General features: G+C 45.3%; 1 protein-coding gene across 1 annotated transcript in view; it reads right to left on the bottom strand.

Moving 5' to 3' along the window:
• Nucleotides 1-22,896, bottom strand: part of CMTM8 (CKLF like MARVEL transmembrane domain containing 8) — a 105,965-nt gene that overhangs the window by 12,823 nt on the left and 70,246 nt on the right. The gene's annotated exons all lie outside the window — the stretch shown is intronic.

Raw genomic sequence — 22,896 nt, 5'->3', positions numbered from 1 at the left:
CTGAGCCACCCAAGTACCCCGATAATCTTGATTTTTAAATGTTAGCACTCATGATGATTTTTAAAACGCTATGAGGGGACAAACCACACACATCTGTGGCTGGAATCTGCTCACAGGCCGATACTTGTCAAGAAAACAAGACTGCAGGTGTACTTGAGGTCTACTGGGACTGATCTGCTCTCAAGGGATGAATCTCTGAGGATACCCCACGGCCACTACTGTCTGCCCCCCCCCTGCCCCCCACTTTCCCTCACGCCCCTCCCCCTCTTCCTTGCAGAGGGCAAGTAACACGTGGCCTGAGAGAGCTTCTGAAAAGAAGAACAAGCAAGGGCCCAGGGCAGATGCTGGCATTCAGCGTTTTAACGTAAGTTGTGCATTTATTTTTTTTTATTTAAAAAAAAATTTTTTTTTTAATGTTTATTTATTTTTGAGACAGAGAGAGACAGAGCATTAACAGGGGAGGAGCAGAGAGAGAGGGAGACACAGAATCTGAAACAGGCTCCAGGCTCTGAGCTGTCAGCACAGAGCCCGACGTGGGGCTTGAACTCGTGGACCGTGAGATCATGACCTGAGCCGAAGTCAGACGCTTAACCGACCAAGCCACCTAGGCACCCCCTTTTTTTTTTTTTTAATTTTTTTTTAACATTTATTTATTTTTGAGACAGAGAGAGACAGAGCATGAACAGGGGAGGAGCAGAGAGAGAGGGAGACACAGAAAAGTTGTGCATTTATTCCGGTAACAGCCATCCAAATCTTCACCACTGCTGATGAACAAGACCAAAGCCAAAGCCAAATGAATGTCACCCATGGACTAGAGGCAAGTTTCATCAAGGGAAAAGAAACCGATCCAAACTGCAGGCGTCTTTAGCCCTGAACAAAGGGAAGCAGCGACAAAGTATGCATCTCGCATTCCAGTACCTTCCAGGGACCAGGACTTTATTCCTAAGCCATGAAGAAGTTAGATCCAAACCATATCCCCAGGAGACAGCATCAGGAGCCCAGGCAGGCTCTGGCTGCAAGTTCTGGATTGCTGTGTGACTCAGGACAAATTATCTCATTTCTGCTTTAGCTGTGTTCAAGGTGTAGGGAACAAAATACTAGAGAGACTTTAATCACAAAGCTGGGAAGATGGTTTTCACTCACTTGTTTAACCCTTGAGAGCACCTAAACTCTGCCAGGCCTCCTGCTATCAGGTCCCAAGGACGGGGTCAGGCACACATTACTGAACACACCCTGGTGTACATAACTTAAAGCCTCGTGGGGGGAAATATCTGCATAATTCTAATTGTGACAAATGCTGTGAAGGAAAATGAAGGCTGTGGTAAGGGTGTATAACAGATATGACCTTGTTGCAGGCATGGGAAGTGTCAGGGAAGGCCATGCTGAAGAATACCCTCCAGACCCAGTAAGAGCTAGCGAGAGAGACAGATGGGAAGACAGAGTTCTAGGCACAGAACTTTCGTCCGGAGCGGGGAAGGGCTTTGCTGCCTTCTAGAACCTGTAAAGAAAGTATAGAAAGTTAGGACACTGGTGCAAAATGTTAGGTTGGGAAGGGTCAGATTATATGGGCCCAGGCGTAAGTTCTTTATACTGTCGCCAGCTATAGACCCAGAAGCTGACCTTTACTGCCTCACCTGCTTGTACTTATCAACCTCTGTCCCTCATTTTTCCTTAAGCTCTTCTTTCTAGCTTATCTTTTAACTCAGGCAAAAGACCGGACGGGCATAACATCCCATGATAGAAATTGAAACTACTCCTCAAGCAACAGGAAGTGGCCGGACCACTCACAGACCGGTTTGCACTTAACCCCCACTCACGCCTGTGCAGATTAGACCATGGAGTGACCCAGGGAATGACCAACAGTTACCTTTACCTCACTGTAATACTAAACCTCCACCCAGTCTCCAAGTCAGAGGGCAAGCCTCACCTCATTTATGTACAGGCATGTTTCCTTAAGGCGCACGCGTGGCCTTATGCCCGCCTCTACATACGATGACAAGGCTCCCCTATCTAAATATTCATCCTAACCCTAAATAAAAGGAACCCTTTCACCTTGCTTGGGAGTCAAGGCTTTGAAGTTATTCCCCTTGATCTCATTTGTTGCAGATAAAGTTTCCTTTGTGCCACAACTCCACCAGGTGTGGTTCCTTCTATGCCTCACCAAGGAGGGAACTCATGTTAGTTTGGTTGTGAAACCACTCTGGCCGATCGAGGAGAATGGACACATGGAGGGGAAAGGTGTGTGTGTGTGTGTGTGTGTGTGTGTGTGTGTGTGTTCACGTGCGCGTGCACTCATAAGCAGACAAGCTCAGAGACTGTCACAATAGTCTCAGTGAGAGAAGATGACATATTCAAGACCGAGATGGTGGCAGTGAATATGCAAGTGAGGGAATTCGAGACAGACTTCAGCAGCAGCTAGGACGTTAATAGACTTCACAGGTTAGACCAGGATAAAGTGGAAAGACATGCAGAGTCTCTGGAAAGATACACGATGTGCATTAGGGTGTCATTTCCTCACCTGGAACAATGAAACAGGAACAGGTTAACAGGCTGATCTGAACAACAGTTCCTCAGTTGTTCAACCCATGCAATCTGAGGTGGTCAGGGACTCCAGATAGCGATTAGAAGGGGACGCTGCAGGGACAAGAGTGCAGGCCCCTTTTTAAGAAGGAAGACACATATGGGCCACCTGGGTGGCCAAGTCAGTTACGCGTCCGACTCCGGCTCAGGTCATGATCTCACGGTTCATGAGTTCAAGCCCCGCATCTGGCTCCCTGCTCCCAGCAAGAAGCCCGTTTCAGATCCTCTCTCTCTACCCTCCCCTGCTAGAGCTCTCTCTCTCAAAAATAAATATTAAAAAAAAAAAGACACTGAAGCCCTCAGACAGGTTTCCAAGGGACATTTTACACTGCTCATGGAGAGAAGCCCACCTCTCTGGTACAGTTTGGATGCTGTGCTGGAGAGCACCAGACAGACTCTAAATGTTGCTGTTTCCCTTCTTTAGAGTTGAAAGTCGCTGTTCTTTTGATCTAGTTGATATTGTACACGAATTCCAAAGCAATGCTTAATGGAGATGTGTTTTTATGCTTACATTTGTGGCAGCAGAATTTATCGAAAGTGATGTACAAAATGGGACAGAATTCCGGAAAGTGCGAAGCCTCACACTAATGGGATTTCGGGCCTGAATTCAGCATAACCGACAGGTAATCTACACACATATATGTGACACTCATTGGATCAGTGAGACAGGTAGTAGATGTAATCCAGCGTGGTGGTGCCTGAAATAACATCACGGCGTTCTTGATTCCAACTGAAAGGGTCAGAACAGCCCTTTGTTGATGATGCACCCAGGAAACATTACGGTGTGTGAAAGAAGCATGGCAAACAGGGTTAGGGTATCTTTCCAGGGGAGTGCAAGGGTTTAAGAGTCTCCAGTAGAAGCCCGTGTCCAGCTCACCAGGCTCAGCTAACAGCTCTTGGCTCTGAATGTGAAACGTTTTTCATTATTAAAGCAGAGTCCACTGCCTAGATACGCTTTGTCTCCTGTGCTAGCAGTGGTCATCTTTTACACACAGGGACAATGTCGTTAACTGAGCCATCTCTCAAAGAGCAGGAGTACCTGACCCATGACCTCACCAGCAAACACAGTTAAAAGAATGCCCCTGTCAAGAAAAGAATTCTACCCAAGTGAATTTCCTAGGTAACAGAAATAAAAAGCAAGCCTTTTGTCTCTTACTATAACTGATACTGATGAAAATCACTCCACAAAAATGTTATTCATCTCCTGCTGTGTGGGTGTATGTGTGCGTTCAAAACAAACTCTAGCTCTTTATTTGCTTAGACTACAAAAACAGTGTTTGTTTTTGTCACTGATGAGCATTTTTTTAGGCTAAGACTTTTTTGAATGGTAAAGCTAAGACTCAAAATTCGGGAGTGATAAATGCAGGTAAAAATAAACACAGCATATATAAAATATACAAAGAAGCAACAAGCCCCATCCGCCAACTGTAAATTCTCAAGAGAAACCAATATAAAAATTTTAAATCTACCCTTCTTCTTTCCTTTGCATCTGTAACTACCACCAGTATATCCTTTTCTTTCTCCCTTGAAAATATGAATCACGCTGTGCACGGTGCTTATAACTTGCTTCTCTGAGTACACATACGATGCGGGACCTCCTTTCACGTTACTACGTACCGATCTAGGCCAATTTTGACAGTTGCCCGGTTTTCTATAATTCATGTAACCAGTTCCCGACTGAGAGAAATTTAAGTTTTCTCCTTCATGCTTGTATAAAAATGCCCAGGGAACATTCTTTTAATTTATACCTAAATTCCAGGATGGATTCTGAGAAGTGAAATTTCTAGGCTATACGAAGTGTTAGAGATACTGCCCAATTACTCATCCAAGGCTTGGACTGACTGTACTAAAGCATGGTCTTCCCTTCAACCCCAAGTTCCCTCGTTTTAAATATTTCATTTTTTAAAAAAATTTTTTTAACGTTTTATTTATTTTTGAGACAGTGAGAGACAGAGCATGAACAGGGCAGGGTCAGAGCGAGGGAGACACAGAATCTGAAACAAGCTCCAGGCTCTGAGCTGTCAGCACAGAGCCCGACGCGGGGCTCGAACTCACGCGAGATCACGCGAGATCATGACCTGAGCCGAAGTCTGCCCCTTAACCGATTGAGCCAGCCCCTCGCTTTAAATATTTCAAACCCGATTAAAAAAGAAAGAGATCTCACATTTTGCCTTTCCCTGCTTTACTGAAATGCAGCATAGAGAAAAGTGTACAAATCCGAAGTGAACGATGAATTTTCACGAACAGGAACAAACCTGTGTAACCAGCACCTGCACCAAGAAACAGAATGTGACCAGTGTCCCGGACGCTGTAACCTCACTTCTACTTACTCCTTCCCTTCTCTGAGGGTAACTGACCGTCTTCCTGATTCCTATTACTCTGGATTAGCGTTGCTTGTTTTTGGACTCCACATACATGGAATCCCACAGTATGTACTCTTGCATCTGGTTTCTTTCACGCAGCATGGTGTGATTCAAGCACGACAACCGAATGCCATTTCTTCTTTCTCCTGGCTACACGGCTGTGGTTCTCAAACATACCGATCTAGGCCAATTTTGACAGTTGGGCCGTGAGCATCAGAATCACCTGCCCGGCGTGTTTAAACCACAGATGGACGGACCCCACCCTCAGAGTTTGTTTCTGTCGATCTAGAATGGGATCTGAAGATGTGCATTTCTACAAATTTCCAGGTGGTGCTGATGCTGTGGGTCCGGGGACCACACGCTCAGAACCACTGGTGTATAGTATTCCCCTTGTCTGTTGTAGTTTGCATTTTCCTGATCAGTGGTGACGATGGCACGACACCTTTTCAAATGCTTGTTAGCCACTTTGAGTTCTTTCCTTATTTATTGCTACGTTTTTTAAAACATCACTTCCTTCCTGATTTGTAAAGTTCTCTACATACGAGGGATGGTAACCGATCATATCTGTGGCAGTATTTTCCCCATCCAGGTTTGCTTTTTAACTATCTTTTTTTTAACAGAGTCTTTTGTCATATGGAAGTTTTAAACTTTTACATAGTTAATTTTTTAATGCTTTTTATTTTTATTTTTTAATTTATTTTAATTAAACGTTTTTTTCATGTTTTTATTTATTTTTGAAGGTGAGAGAGACAAAGCATGAGTAGGGGAGGAGCAGAGAGAGAGGGAGACACAGAATCCAAAGCAGGCTCCAGGCTCTAAGCTGTCAGCACAGAGCCCAATGTGGGGCTTGAACCCATGTACCGTGAGATCATGACCTGAGCTGAAGTTGGACGTTAAACTGACTGAGCCACCCAGGCACCCCAGTGCTTTTTATTTTTGAGAGAGAGAGAGAGCACACGCACAAGCCATGGAGGGGCAGACAGAAAGGGAGAGAGAATCCAAAGCAGGTCCAATCATGATGTGAGCCAAAATCAAGAGTTGGTCGCTTAACTGACTGAGACATCCAGGTACCCCAAACTTTTACATAGTTAATTGGTCCCCATTTAAGCCTTCCTCTATTCTTACCTGCTTAGGAAGGTCTTCAACACAAGATTATAAAAATATTGTCCTATAGGGGCGCCTGAATGGCTCTGTCAGTTGCGTGTCCTCTCCTGATTTCAGCCCACATCATGATCCCAGGGTTGTGGGATCAAGGCCCTCCTCTGGCTGTGTGCTGAATGTGGAGCCTGACTGAGATATTCATTCTCTCTCTCTCTCTCTCTCTCTCTCTCTCTCTCCCTCCCTCCCTCCCTCCCTTCCTCCCTCCCCTGCTCATGCACATGTACACGCTCTCTCTCTAAAATTAAAAAACCCTCATCTATTTTTTTACAGTTTGTATATAGGTTCAGATCTTTAATCCAACTAGAATTAAGTTCCATATATGGGGTGAGTAAAGGCTAATTTTAATTTTTTTCTAACACATAGTCAATTGATCCGTAATCACTTATTGGTGATTTTTCACATACTGGGTGGGTTTCTGGAATCTTTATTTTAGTCCACCCGTCTCTGTGACTGCCGTTCGAGTGCCAGCTACCATAGCTTCAGCACGTACTTTAGGCTTCTGGATAAAGATGTCAAGTCAAACACATGAATCTAATTTTGCTCCTTCCCAAAACCATTCTAAAATTATCACGAGAATGGGATGAATAGGAAAGGAGACAAAAGCGACACATTTTTAGAAGCTTGGAATGGATAAAGGATAATGGACTTGGCCACTATGAGAAAGCTGAATGCTAAGCTGGTTGACAGGGAAAGTAAAGAACCAATGAGGCTCACTGCAAAGTCTGAAAAGACTCAGGCACCTCTGGGAGGGGGACTGGGAGAGAAGGGGGGGGGTTGCTCAAGTAAGGAGGATTTGTGGAAAGTTGTTTGAAAGTAGCTGTGTCCTAGATGACTTTAAAAAAGTGGGGGGTGGAGGTGCCTGGCTGGTTCACTCAATAGAGCATGTGACTGTTGATATTGTGGTTATGAGTTCGAGCCCCATATTGGGCACAGACTGTGTAACAAAAGAGGGGGAGCGCTGGGGGGAGAAAGAAAGTAGCTGTGTCCTAACCTTCTGTCCTACTTTAAGCTACTGGGTGAATGCCCCACCTTTGTCATTGGTCTGCAAGTTTATTCTACATAGGGATTCTCAACCTCAGTCCTACTGACACAGGAGGCCAACAATTCATTGTTGCAGAGGGCTGTCCTGAGCAGGATATTTAGCAGCATCCCTGGCCTCTATCTACTAGATGCCAGCACCAAGCTTTCCCTCTTCCTCTTACTGATAATCGAAAACGTGTCCAGAAATTGCCAACTGGTTCCTGGGAGGCAAAATCACCCTGTTTGAGAACCACTCTAAAGAAGGTTTAAAAAAGGGGGGGGGGGGCGGAGGTCTCTGGACTGAGGGGCACAGTTGAAGGTTTGAGTAACGACCTGAAAACAAGAGACTTCTATGACTCTTCTATGTGAAGACTTCCCTACCCTCCCAGTCCCTAACCTTTCCCTTCCATGGGTTCTTGGGGGTACTGGCAGCCAAGCCTTCACTCCCACAAGAGAAAAGGCCTTGGGGATTCACCAACACACAGCTTGGCCAGGTCAACCCACAATGAAGTTCCAAGTTGATAAGCCCCACCTACGTGCTTCGAGCATCCCAACAGCTTTGTACTCTTAAAACATAGGCAGACAACCAAGGTTACCAGATCTGTGATGGGGGAAGAAAAAAAAAAAGCTTGTATAATGGGGCAGAGAGCTGAGACCAAAAAACAAACTGGAAGAAAGGAACTTTGAAGAGGGATAAAAAGAATCAGTATCCTCAGGGAGAAAAGACATTATAGTAGTGAACCAAAAACAGGTTACAGAAAGGACATAAACAGTCCTTCAGAAACAAAATTAGCTTTGAAATTACAAATAGGATAGCAGAAATTTTAAAATGCAGTGAAAGTGTTACATGATAAAATTGAAGAAACCTTCTAGAAAAGACAGTGAAGAAACAAAAAGATGAAAAAAAAAAAAAAAAAAAAGAAACCAGGATAGAGGGCAATTAGAGGACAGGTTCAGGAGGTCAACCACCTGAATGATATGTTTTAGGAATATAAACTAGAGAAAATGGAGGGAAAGATATCAACCACAGAATCACTGAAGAAATCTCAGAATTTAAGGACATGAATTTCCACATAAAAGGGCTCCCCTGAGAACCCAGCACAATGGATGAAAACAGATACCAAGGAAGAAGGTAAATCATGAAATTTCAGCACATCAGGTACAAAGAGAAGATTTTTTTATTTTTTTTTATTAAAAAAAATTTTTTTTAACATTTATTTATTTTTGAGACAGAGACAGACAGAGCATGAACAGGGGAGGGCCAGAGAGAGAGGGAGACACAGAATCGGAAACAGGCTCCAGGCTCTGAGCAGTCAGCACAGAGCCCGACGCGGGGCTCGAACTCACGGACCGTGAGATCGTGACCTGAGCTGAAGTCGGACGCTTAACCGACTGAGCCACCCAGGCGCCCCGAGAAGATTTTTTTAAAGGACCAAAGAACAAACAGGTCACCTACCCAAGATCAGAAACAAGAATAGCTTTTAAGCTTTTCTAAAAGAAATAGGATGTTAGAAGACACAGGCAAATGCCTTCAAATCAGAAAATGATTTCTTTTTTTTAGTTTATTTATTTTGGGGGGTGGAGGGGCAGTGAGAGAGGGAGGGAGAAAGAATCCTAAGCAAGCTCTGCACTGTCAGGGCAGAGTCTGGCTCGGGGCTCAAACTCATGAACCATGAGATCATGACCTGAGCTGAAACCAAGAGTCGAACACTTAACCGACTGAGCCACCCAGGCACCCTGGGAAAATGATTTCTAGCCCCAAAATTACCCAGGAAAATTATCAATGAAGAGCATGAGAAGAACACATTCCTCCCTCCACTCGCCCCAAACATGCAATGTTGGATGTGATTCACCAAAATGAGGGTAGAAACTCTTAAAAAGGAAACATGGACTAGACTAAGAGGAAAGCTATACAGGAGAGAGGTGAGAGCAATCCCCAAGATGAGGGGAAATCAGGCAGGACAGGTGCTCCATGCCAGACTGGGACAGTGACTCAGAAGACAGGCACGACAAAGGCTATCACCACCTGCTTTATGTCACTTTACTTTCTTTTCAACCTGGTGAGGCTATTAGGAAACTTGCTCTACCAAAGTGAGGGAGGAAACCAAGAAACAGGAAGATAAGGGATCCAAGAAATTCAGCCCAATACAAAGGTAAAGGGAATTCCAAAGTGAAGGGAGGCCCCACGATGATTTTTATCATCTAAGATAAAGATGACCCTGTGACTATGTGATGTGACAGCCCTTGTGGGCAACTTTACTAAGAGGCTAATACGGGAAAAATGTGAGACAAATTAGCTACAAAAAAAAAAAAAACAACCCTAAGCAAATAAAAATAGTTGTACTATGTTAATAACTTAAGTAAAAACCAAAAGAAAGAAACTGCAACAGTTGTCTGTAGTTAGGTGTTCACTACAACCCTCCACCCTAAATAATATTTGCACAGAGATAACAATGAACACTAAATATCAACCTAAATGCATTATAACATGGAGGACAGAAGCAACAGGGATGGTGCTACGGACTGAATTGTGTCCAAGCCCCCCACCACCTGCCAATGTATATGTTGAAGCCCTAACCCCCTATGGGATGGTATTTGGAGATGGGGCCATTAGGAGGTACTTAGGTTTAGGTGAGGTCATGAGGGCAGGTCCCTCATGATGGGATTAGTGCTCTTACAAGATACCAGAAAGCACATCCCACCCCACCCCTGCACAGGCACCGAAGAAAAGTGATGTGAAGACACGGCAATCAGGCAGCTGTCTGGCAAAACTAAAAGGCAACCGAGGGAATGGGAGAAGATATTTGCAAATGACATATCAAAGGGGGAGTATCCAAAATCTATAAAGAACTTAACAGACTCAACACCCCAAAAACAATCCAGTGAAGAAATGGGCAAAAGACATGAATAGACACTTTTCCAAAGAAGACATCCAGATGGCTAACAGACACATGAAAAGATGCTCAACATCACTCATCATCAGGGAAATACAAATCAAAACCGCAATGAGATACCACATCACACCCGTCAGAATGGCTAACGTTAACAACTCAGGCAACAGCAGATGTTGGCGAGGATGCGGAGAAAGAGGATCTCTTTTGCACTGTTGGTGGCAATGCAAGCTGGTGCGGCCACTCTGGAAAACAGTATGGAGGTTCCTCAAAAAGTTAAAAATAGAACTACCCTACGACTCAGCAATTGCACTACTAGGTATTTACCTAAAGGATACAGGTATGCTGATTCGAAGGGGCACATGCACCCCAATGTTTACAGCAACACTATAGGCAACAGCCAAGTATGGAAAGAGCCCAAATGTCCATTGATGGATGAATGGATAAAGAAGATGTGGCATATATATAATGGAATACTATTCAGTGATAAAAAAGAATGAAATTTGCAACAATGTGGATGGAACTAGAGTGTATTATGCTAAGCGAAATAAATCAGAGAAAGACAAATATCATACAATTTCACCCATATGTGGAGTTTAAGATACAAAACAGATGAACATAAGGGAAGGGAAGCAAAAATAAGATAAAAACAGAGAGGGAGACAAACCATAAGGGACTCTTAAATACAGAGAACAAACTGAGGGGTGCTGGCAAGGTGTTGGGTGGGGGATGGGCTAAATGGATGAGGGGCATTAAGGAGGACACTTATTGGGATGAGCATTGGGAGTTACATGTAAGTGATGAATCACTAAATTCTATTCCTGAAATTATTAAAAAAAAAACAACCTATTTGGTGGTAAAAAGAAAGAAAGAAAGAAAGAAAGAAAGAAAGAAAGAAAGAAAGAAAGAAAGAAAAGAAAAGAAAAGGAAAGGAAAAGAAAAGAAAAGAAAAGAAAAGAAAAGAAAAGAAAAGAAAAAAGAAAAGAAAGGAAAAAGAAGGCAGCTGTCTCCAACTCAAGGAGAAAAGTCCCACCAAGCACCAACTCTGCTGGCACCTTGACCTTGGACTTCCAGTAGGCATCCAAAAGTATGAGTTTAAGCTACCCAGCTTATGGTATATTGTTATGGCAGCCCAAGCTAAGGCAGACGGTAACAGAAGGTTACTAGTTAACACATAAGATTGTGGCACCGCTCATATTATTTGTGGCTGTGGATGTGAGTAAAGTCAGAGGTGTCCCAAGTAGAGACCTCTGTCTCTTGGGAGGGAGACCCCGGAGTAAGGAGGTATTGGGGTGAGAACCGCCTTTTGTCATCAGCCTTTCAGTTCTCCAGGTATTTGACCACCCTACTGATTTCAGCTGATTCCCTAGAATTTTCTGGCTACGATGCCCACAAGAACAGTTTTGATGCTTTCCAATATTTATATGACTTGTTTGTGTTTCTTATGCCACATTAACTAGAATCTCCAGAACCATCTACCACATGACAGTGACCATCCTTATCCTATTCTACTTTATTTTCATGTTTACATTTGTATGAGGTCTGTTGTTGACAGTTGGTGGGTGCCCTTTATCAAGCTAAAGACTTTTATTTTTTAGGGAACTAAGGTTTCTTCTCCAACCTCCCTCATGAACAACAGGGTAATGAGCTCAGTTGAATGAATGTTTTGTATCTCCCTTTTAAAATGAAGTACAGTATTCCTAATATAGCTGAACCTTTTGATGACCCAGGGTCATTATGAACATTGAATGTTTCAATTACTGCCTTGTGCTTTGGCAGGAGGCTGTGTGCCTCTACTCTTAATGGTACCAGATACACGTGCCTTTCTATGAAGAATTTTTTTTTAATGTTTACTTATTTTTGAGAGAGAGAAACAGAGACAGAAACAGAACTCGAGTGGGGGAGGGGCAGAGAGACAGAGGGAGACACAGAATCCGAAGCAGGCTCCAGGCTCTGAGCTGTCAGCACCGAGCCTGATGCTGGGCTTGAACTCACGAACAGCGAGATCATGACCTGAGCTGAAGTCTGACACTTAACTGACTGAGCCACCCAGGCGTCCCGAAGAACTTTTTTTTTAATTGAAATTGTCAATGGTCACCTGTTGAGGCTCTCAATGAGCTGACTGCAACAGTGTTTCTCTGTCTCCTGTATGTACATGGCCCCCACACAAAGAAATCGGATGCCTTAGACTTCTAAAAATCACTCTGAAACACAAAATAAGTTTGCTTGTGAGGCCTCTCCTGTGAAGTTAAGTCTGTGAAGCCTGTGAACTTTGTGACGGCTACAGAAGAATTACCTGACAGTGGTGCTAAAGGGTCTCATTTAGTCGAACATCCGCAGAGCATCTATTATGCGCCAGCAGTTTCTCTGGCACTGTTGGTGGGGCAGGAAATGCCACATTGCTATGGCAAACAGGTTGGCGGACTTATTTCTGCTTTTAGCATTGACTGGCATGAGCATAGCTTACTGCATCTGTACATCAGCCTGGAAGACAGACAGGTGACTTGTGACGATCCACTAGGCTACTCTAGGAGCAAGGTACCAGCTGTTCCCAGCTGGCTTTGCCCAGGGGAACGGCATTGTTCCAGGCGTGAGCTCAGCACACCTCTAATGTACCTCACTGGGCTTTAAATCATTTACATACTTATTCCTTGCAATGAAGGGGCACTGGATATCAGCTACTGGAGATGTCCTTGCTGTCCTCAGAGTAGGTACACGGATGGGTATTTAACTATAAACTGTGTGAGTCCTATGAAAGGAATGAGGCTGATGTGAAAATGTAAGGCATAAGGACCCAAGCATGGATGGTCAGAGGAAGTCTGAGATGTAATCAGTGCATGGGAGTCGACCAGGCAAAATCTGCACGGTAGCGGGAATGCTGACACTGCGACGACACCCCACCTGGTGATTTGAATCTCCCGAGGTTCTGTCCTAACACGGGAAGATCAACAGCAAGTCCAGTTCCAGAAGAAGCTGATTCATGGCCCAGCACTGGATGGATATCAGTCTCCAGACAGCATCCTCTCTCAAAGTCAAGGCTCACTCTGAGGTGGTCTGAGGGTCAAAGAAGGTTAGTGCTGGACGAGAAGTTCCGGAGATGCTCAGAAGCAACAAGCTTAGAATCACGAGGCTAGTTAGCGGTCAAAGCAGAATCAGCACGCAGCTGTGACTTCCAGTCTGGTGATGCTTTACTTTGTACTGTAAGGTCTTGATTTCTTCCTTCTCCTTCCCCACTCACTGTCTGGAGTGACGCTACCACTCATGGAAATTCAGACTGAGAGGCAGAGTATGCCTGGTGAGGAAATCACACACTCTGGAGTCAGCCTGCCTGCCTTCCACTCCCTGCTGCTGGGCAAATTACTGACCAGAGCCTCAGTTTCCTTATCTGTAAAATCGACACAAGGATATAGAGACTTTCCTTGCAGGGTGTAGGAAGACCACACAGTTAAGTAACACACGCACGACAATGCTAGGTGCCTGTCTGTTATTACTATTATGCTAGTATTATTATATTAGCAGGATTACAAAGACTCAGGAGTACCTCCCCTCTTCCTTTCTTAGGTAAGAGCAGCCTTTCTCTGTAGTTCAAAATCTTTACACTTGCATGGAGCCAAGGAGTCGTATCTATTTCCAGCTCCCTGGATGTGTGGCTTGAGATTGAGGGCTCTTCTGTAAGCAATAATACCAACACGATGGCAGGCTGACTGGACTGGGGGTGTCTGACCCTCAAGCTCTGTCCTCTCTGCCCAGTGTGGACACCTTCAATGTCACCATTATCGTGTCCTCTGCTCCTATTTGGTTAAATGATACGACGCCATGGCCATATGATTTGGCAGAAAGAGTCAGGCTTTGAAGTCTTACCAGCTGTGTGACGGGACAAATTAATTTAGTTAGCCAGGATTTATTGAGCACCTACTATATGCCCAAGCTCCAGGTAACAGCAATAGCGTAGTATCTATTACGGAGTAAGGAAGTGCTTCTCGTGCCTTCCCTCATTTAACCCACATAACTAAAATAGCTTCTCACAACCATTTTATCATTTTATGGGGAAATTGAGGCACAGTGTGTTAACTAACAGTCCAAACTTTTAAATATTTTGCTATACAATAACAGTATCATGCCCAAATCACTGAACTTATCTGTGTCTCAGTTTCTTCATCTGCAGTATAGGGATAACAGTATTTCACATGATGAGACAATATACTCTATAAAGGACAGCTACTACCATGAGTGAAAACAGCAGAAACAGAGTGGTTTGGCCAACCACAAACCTGCCCAGGAGGAATAGCCACATGCAGGGCTAAAAAGGCTGGTGTTGGAGACAGAGAAGCTGGCTCTTAGGCTGTGCTCTTTCTGTGTTAGGGAGGCAGCATTACCTAGAATGTCACCAGCCAGCTCCACCGCCACCCCACCCCCCACCCCCCAGGTCCAAGTCTCTGGGCAGAAATAGGTTCGGGTAAAGTGAGCAAATGCCTTGATACAAACCCATCCCTGGTTCTGCAAACAAGATTCCCAGCAGCTGCCCACTAAGGCTGGGCCACTAGGGGGTGCCATCTTGAGGGTGGCATGGAAACTTTTTATCTATTAGTCTCTCAGATGACACATTGGTTCATTTTAAATAGGGAGAAGCAGAGGGGCACCTGGGTGGCCCAGTCAGTTGAGCATTGGGCTCCCTGCTGTCAGGGTGGAGCCTGCTTTGGATCCTCTGTCCCCTTCTCTCTCTGCCCTTCCCCCGTTGTGTGCTCTCTCTCAAAAATAAATTTTAAAAGCCTTAAAAAAAAACAAAAACAGGGACAAGTAGAAAGAAAATAGGGATAGCAGCTAATCCTATTTTCTCTGATGGTGCAAACACCCAATGCAGAGAGTATGCTTTTAATTCAATGAATTCCAAGAAATCCAGGAAGAAAGTTGATACATTACAGAGGTTGACATGAGAGCCATCTTGGGTCAGACACAGTGCCGGGTGCTCAGGGTCCAAAGGTGGGCAAGGCACGCTGTTGTTGTCCCAAGGAACGTACTGTCCAGTGTGAGACAAACACAATTCAGTTCAACTCTCCTTCACCAGGGTGTTCCGACTATGGACTATGGCCACATGCAGCCCGCTGCCTGTATATAAAGCCCTTGAACACAGCCATGCTCATTAATCTACATATTATTTATGGCTGTTTTCATGCTACAGTGGCAGAGTACTATATGTGGCCTTCGGCTGCAAAACCTAAAGTCTTCGCTATCTGGCCTTTTACAGAAAACATTTAGCCACTCCTGTTGACCAGCACACATACTGTCTGCCCAGGAAACACGCACACATGCACCTATATACATGTACTTAATATTTTTGGTTCCTGCATTGATTCAAACAAACCAGGTTATTAATCCCTTGAGCCAGAGGAGGTGATAGGATAAAAGCATGTACCCTTTCCCTGCACCTCAAAGAATTCCATCATCCTCAGGCTGATTGCTGCCTACACCTCCCGAGTATTTTCTTTATACAGTCAAAGGGATCTTTACGGGGCGCCTGGGTGGCTCAGTCGGTTAAGCGTCCGACTTCAGCTCAGGTCACTCAGGTCATGATCTCACAGTCTGTGAGTCCGAGCCCCGCGTCAGGCTCTGGGCTAACAGCTTGGAGCCTGGAGCCTGCTTCACATTCTGTGTCTCCCTCTCTCTCTGCCCCTCCCCTGCTCATGCTCTGTCTCTCTCTGTCTCAAAAATAAATAAAGACATTAAAAAAAAAAAAAAAAAAAAGGGATCTTTACGGCAGTCCTCTCCACGCCCCTTCAGGATTATAATGTAGCTCTTCTGTTCAGTAAGCATGTGACCTTCTCCACTTATCCACTAGAGGGTGGCCAAACACCGCTTATGAAAGATTAAGGCCCTCTGATACCTGTTCCATGGAGACAGCAGAGTTTACCATCTGTCTGGATGAGTTCCTACACTTAAAGCGCATTCCACAGAGGTGGCAGGATGTGGAAGAATAAACTTGGTCTGGTATTCACTCACTTGAACCAGACATTGCCTAGAAACAGATCTGACAAGAAATGTAGCCAGCCAAATGAGATAAGGATTAATTAAGAGAAAGACGTGGAAGGGCAAATTTAATCCCACAAGTTCATGGCCTTCTTTGTGTACCCCTATGAGATTTTTACTGCAGTGTATTTAATATTCTATAGGAGGGACTATGGGGAGCATCGGCCAGCGAAACCAAGGGGCCTCAGACGCTGCTGATTCCCCAATAAGAAGCTTGGCCTCTTTGGGCCTCTTCTTTCCCAATGTGGAAACGGGAAGAATGGGCTAAGAAACCCAGTTCTCCAGTGGGAGTGGGGAGGCCAGCACATGGGAGGAGCATATCAAATCAGCTGGGGTTTCACCCATGTGGTTTTCATCCTACTTTCCATATACGCCATGAGAGTGGGTGTCTCTCTCTGGCCCTCCTTGACCCCTCCTCAAATACGATTGTAGGAAACCCCTGGGTACTCCGGAGCAAAACAAAGCTTCAGGCCTAGGTCTTGCTAAGAATTTGTGACTTAACCTTGCTTTTGCTTAGGACTTCAGTCTATGATCAACTAGATCTGCCCTGAGACAACACCTCGGGACCCCAATATTCCCAGAAGGAAATAGAATGCAAATACAGGGCTGGCTTTAAAATATGTCCACAGATTCCTTGACACGCCTCTCAAATGTAGGATCCTCTTGAATGTAGTGAATTGTTTCTGGTGAACAAAGTATGGCAGACATGATGCTATGTGACTTGGGAGGCTACGTCATAAAGCCTACCTGCTGCTGTCTCAATATCGTGCTCCGGGGAAGTCAGTTGGTTAGCAGTCACGTTGTGGGGACATTTAGGCAGTCTTACAGAGAGGTCTACATGGAGAGGAACAGAGGCCACCCATCAGCAGCCAGCAGCTCCTTGCCAGCCAGGTGAGTGAGCCATCGTGGAAGTGGATTCTCCAGGCTCAGTCAAGCCTTCAATGACCGCAGCCCCAGATGACATCTGACTGAGCCTCAGGAAAACACCTGAGCCACCACCACCTGGCCAAGGTGCTCTCGGACTCCTGACCTACAGAAACTGTGAGCGATAATAAATGTTTACTGTTCTTTGAAGCTAAGTTTGGGGGTGATTTGCTACATGGTAATAGATGACTAATACGCCAAGTTTCGGCCAATTTGGGCTCATACACAAGAGGCAGTGTAGTAGGTAGAATGGACAGAAGACCTAAGTTTGTCACGAACTTGCTGTGAGAGGAGAGGTAGGCCATTTCACCTCCGGGCCTCGGTTTGTAACCCCATAAGATGGGTACAGCACTAGCTAGCTTGCTCAGGGTTTCAAGGTGTTTTGTGATCTGCAAAGATCTAGGCGAACAGCAGTGACTACTGGTCTCATGTTTTTTCTCCCAGGAAACATGACCTAATGCTCAGCATAGCTGGCAATTTGACAGTAAGGGTCCTAGCACACCTAGCTAGTGAAAGAAGGTGGGGGGTAGGGGTCTGTGCCCATAATTAGAACAGGATCAGGGTGCAGAGGAACGACTAGAGCAGGAGTTGGTAGGCTTTTTCTGTAAAGGACCACATAGTAAACACTTTTGGCTTTTCGGGCCATATGGTCTCTGTCACAACTACTCAATTCTGCCACTGTTGCATGAAAGCGGCCACAGACATTATGCAAATGGATGGGAGTAAGTGCGTACCACTAAAACTGTATTTATAAAACAGGCAGCAGGCTGGATTTGGCTGCCAGGCTATCATTTGCCAACCTCTGCCCTCCAGCCTTGCTTCTTCACCAAGTGTGTGGTCCCAGAGCAGCAGGATCAGCATCCCCAGGAGCTTGCCAGAAACGCCAACACTCAGGCCCACCCCGCTCTGCTGAATCAGCCTTCGTGGGGAAGGGGCCCAGCAACGGGTTTTCACAAGTCCCCCTGCCGCTCATGTTTGAGAAGCCTCACCTTCCACCCCTCCCTTCCACCTGAAGCCCCATGCCCCAGGGACCCAAGAGGAATCTCGGACGGCACTGACCCGATCAACAATCTTCGGGTCTATAAAGAACACCCGGAACCTCAGGATTCTCATGAGTCAGTGAAAAGCATTTGGTCGGTGGTCCTGGGTCACCAATAAGCAATGCAGCAGCCAGTCCTACCCAAATAGCTCAAGGAACCAGAGCAAGCTGTGTGGTGATGGCACCCAGGAGCAGAGGGATGGGAAGTGGCAATAATTCAAGGCCTCTCCTTCCCTGCGGCCTGGATGGATGGAACCCTTTGCCGTCAGATGCCAACATGGTTCCCGGCCCAACTTGTTTCTTTCAGCAAATTTATGCGAAGGCTGGATCCCTTCGTTTTAGTGACGTGTGGGGGTATAAAAGGTAAGGAGGCAGAGGCCAAAGGATATCTCTTAAGGAACAGAAGAGATGAAAGGTTGATAGGAAAGAAGCAATAGGATGGGAGGGGATGGGATGCTGTAAAACAGCGTCTGCCACTTGTCCGTGGGAGACACTCGATCTTATAACAACACTAACGTCTTGCCTCTGAGCACCACACTGACCTAAAGTATTACCAGTTACACACTCTCCTCCCACTCAAGCCACACAACAGCCACACGACGTAGATAATCACAATCCCCATCCAGGCTCTGGGCTCAGAGCAGTGAACGGCCATCTCCAAAACCACATTCTACAAAGCTAGTAGAGCCATGGCTCAAAGCCAGGTCCGAGGACTGCTTTCTGCTACAGAACCTCCCAGCACTGCCCACAGGTCCACGGCTCCGCTGGCGGTCAAGGAGAAATCTTACGCGTGCAAGCCTTGATTTGTGTTGACCACACTTCATCACAGGTGCCCTGCGGGGACGGCTCACAGGGTGAACCTGTTTCTCCCTGGGACATCTCCACCTCTGTCCTACCTGTAGGCACCAGGGAAGGAGGAGATCAGACCAAAAGGTTCTGACACAGTGGTAAACAGTATAATACCAGAAGTCACACGGCCACTCTTTAATGTCGATCTCAAAAGAACTGAAATAAAAATCAAACAGGGAGGGCTCCGAAATGCTTCCCTCCACCAAAGATGCAGGGTGTGAAGAGCTGAGCCCTCATGTGGAGGACCACTGTACTCTGGGCAGGAGGCTCTCTAGCTGTCTGTCTGGGCTGCTCTTCTCTGGGGTCTACTCACCCCCGGATGTTTAACCGGCTCTGAGGGCAGGACAGAAGATGCTTCATCTTCGAGTGAGAGTTCTGGTCTCCTGGCCTGCAGGCCTCCCTGCTTCCACGGAGCCGAAGGGGCCCTAGCAGACACGCTTGCTTGCCTCTTTGGAATCTATACTCCTTTGTTGTGTCCACTCTTCTTAATTCTGTGGTGTCCGGATTATCAGGCCTTTTTGTTTCAAACAGAAGACAATTTAGGAGGCCCTAAAGCATGATGGTCTGTCCAGGAAACACTGGAATCGGGTAATCGTCAACACACCTGTGCTACCCCGTTAGCCTTCGCCCCAATAGCAGCAGATGCACGAGGCCCAGTGGGATCCAATGGCCATGGGCAGTTAAGTCAAGCAGCAGATACGGAGAAAGGTAAACATCTGGCCCCTAGGAACAAGTTTAGGAATGTCAAGTTGTGGCTCAAAGGGAGTCTGACCTCCACATTTTCATAGAGCCTCTCCCCCAGGCAGGCCAGTCTGCTTCCTATGGGAGATGCACAACTTACCAGAGCCCTACTTCGAGTGGGCAGACACTTAAGGACAGACATAGCCCTCCCTTCCACAATAGCCAGGGGCTGCCGGGGGATTGGAGTAATTCCTCTTCGAATGTGAGGTAGAATTCTCCAGCTAAGCCATTTGGCCCTGGGCTTTATCTTTCTTGGGAGGTTTTTGATCATTGATTTCATCTCGCTAATCACAGGTCTGTCTGGATTTTTAAAATCTTCACGATTCAGTCTTGGAAGGCTGCATGTTTCTCGAAATACATCCCTTTCTAGATTATCCTAGAACGTATATTCATATCATTGTCCTAGTAGTCTCTTGGATCCTTTTCATTTTTGTGACTTCAGTGTTAATGTCTCCTCTTTCATTTCTGATTGTTTTCTTTGAGTCTTTTCTCTTTTTTTCTTAGCCTAGCTAAGGGTTTGTCACTTTTGTTGATCCTTTGAAAGCACCAATTAAGTGTTGCTTTCTCGATGGCAAGACTCTCATACCCTTACAGCACAGAAGTGCCTGTATGTATTCATGGGTTCCAATATTCATTGACTAAAGGTTCACCTGTTACCATAATAGAAAAGAATCTTCGTGGAGAAGGAGGCCGATCTGTCATATTGCTGAAGATTGCCCAGGCAGTTTCAATACATTCCACACTTCAATCTTTTTGACCTGCCATATAAAAAATGCAATTTCTACCTACACTCAGGGCTAAGGAGAGGCTTAGGCACTGTATATACAATTTAGTAGTTCAGAATGGAACCCTCCAGATGCCCTTCAAAAACGCCTCGTGTGCCAACTCTGCTATTTCATAACTAAGAAAAATGCAATGGGATCATTTTGGCAATTTTGCCTGGGAGTCTCCAATTCAAACTTCACTCCCAGAGTGAAAAACCAAAACCTTCAGGCAATCAAAAAAATCAAAGTAAGACAACCTCCTTAAAAATAAAATTCCCCTTGGCAGCGAATGAATTTCCAAAACAAGTCAGCAGTTTCTCACACTCAGACAAATGGTTCACCTCCACATTACCTTCCAGAGGCAACTAGAGACAACCAAGTTCTATCTCCCGTGGCTCACACAGTCTCAGTAGGGACTGCCAACAAGAAGCTAGTCAAGGGCTGAGGAGGGACTCCCCAAGATGGTCGGAATTACCCGATTCTCAAGGTGAAGGGCAGTGTGATACTTGACTGAGGCACCGTCCCCCAGCACGCAGACACTAGCCCCGGGTGAGAAAGCACACTTCCCCTGCGCTTCATTCTCTATGAAGCGTCTGGAAGTTCAGACAAGCGTCAGCTCTGCTTCCAGAAGCCAACAGAGCCACCAACTGGAAAGGCAACGATGGCTCATACGGCATCTCAGACAGCTGGGTCTTTTGGCTTCAACACTGTCCTGACGACATACTGGCCTGGCTTCTCTCTGTTGGGACTCAGACACGCAGTGAGTCCCAATTATTTAATCAGGGTTTCTCAGGGTAGTCATTTGTCACATTCAGCATGTGCATTCCAACTATCTATACAAGTTTGATAACGTTGTTTGTATCTTTCTATCTATCTATCTATCATCTATCTGTCTGTCTTAGAGAAAGTGCAAGAGGAGAGAGACCATGAACAGGGGAGAGGGGCAGAGGGAGAGAGAATCTCAAGCAGGCTCAGTGTGGAGCCTGACGTGGGGCTTGATCCCATGACCCTGGGATCATGACCTGAGCTGAAATCAAGAGTCAGATGCTCACCCGACTGAGCCACCCCGGTACCCCGAGAACTTTGTTTTCAATTAGATGAGCAGCATAATTATGGTAGAAAACTTGGACAATCTAGAAAAACATTAAGAAAACAAAAATCATTCATGCTCTTTTATGAGTCAGAGAAAACTAACCCTAACACTCTGGTAAAGGTGCTTCAAATGCTTAAGAATGTTTCCAATACAGAACATTATAAGCATAATATCTAGGGTCATGAAAAGTAAGGGCTGGCATTTGTAAAGCTCTCGGGAACTATGCCTGGTACAGTAACTTGTTGGGAGATACTATGGGCACTTGTTAGAAATGCAGATCCCTGGGTATACCCCAGACTGCTTAAGAGGCATTTCTTTCTTTTTTTTTTTATGTTTGTTTATTTTTGAGAGAGAGACAAAGCACAGTGGGGGAGGGGCAGAGAGAGAGAGAGAGAGAGAGAGAGAGAGAGAGAGAGAACACGAAGCAGGCTCCAGGCTCTGAGCTGTCAGCTCAAACTCACGAGCTGTAAGATCATGACCAGAACTGAAGTCAGATGCTTAAATGACTGAGCCACCCAGGCACCCCTAAAAGGGGCATTTCTAAAGAAGGCCTGGGCATCTGCATTTTAAGCATTTCCTCACCTCATCCTTATAATCAGGTAAGTCGAAGCGTTCAGCGTTCAGGCTGCTACTGGAAGCTACTGTTGGCAGCTTCCTAATAAGGTCCCTTATCTAAAAATGCCTATTTTGTGTTTGTACTGAACTGACAATCTGGTCGGGTAGAGAATATACTCTCTTTTTTTCAGTTTTTTTAAAATAACAGCTTTGAGCTATAATTCATATAACATAAAACACAAAAATGTACAATTCAATGGACTATAGTATATTCACAGAGTTGTGTAAATATCACCACAATCAATTTTAGATCATTTTCATCCTCCTAAAAAGAAATCCTGTACCCACTGGCGGTCACTCCCCATTTCCCCTCAACCACACTCCATCCCAGCCTCCCAGTCCTAGGCAACCATCTACTGTCCGCCTCCATCAATTTGCCTGTTCTGGACCTTCTTCCATGTTGCAGCAAGTATCAATACTTCACTCCTTTTTATTCATGAAAAACGTCCCACTGTATGGACATGCCACATTTCGTTTATCTGTCAGACAGCTGATGGACATTTTGGTTGTTTCTCCATTTTGGCTATTATGAATAATGCTGCCGTGAATATTTGTGTGTACACGTTTTATGTGGATATAGGTTTTCAATTCCCTTGGGCACTTTCCTAGGGGTGGAATTGCTGGGTCACATGACTCCATATTTAACCTTTTGAGGTAACGAAAGACTGTTTCCCAAAGTGCCTGCACCACTTTACGTTCCTACCGGCAGTAAGGTGAAGCTTCTCATTTCTCTGCAGGGACATCCTTGCCAACACTCATTGTGTTTTTGATTCTAGGCATCTTGGTGGGAAGGAAATGGTATCTCACCATGGTTTTGATCTACATTTCCTGA

This window comes from Panthera uncia, chromosome C2 (assembly GCF_023721935.1).
Source record: "Panthera uncia isolate 11264 chromosome C2, Puncia_PCG_1.0, whole genome shotgun sequence".
Lineage (NCBI taxonomy): Eukaryota > Metazoa > Chordata > Mammalia > Carnivora > Felidae > Panthera > Panthera uncia.
Note: the sequence above shows the minus strand (reverse complement) of the source record. Positions and strands in the feature narration are given on the sequence as shown.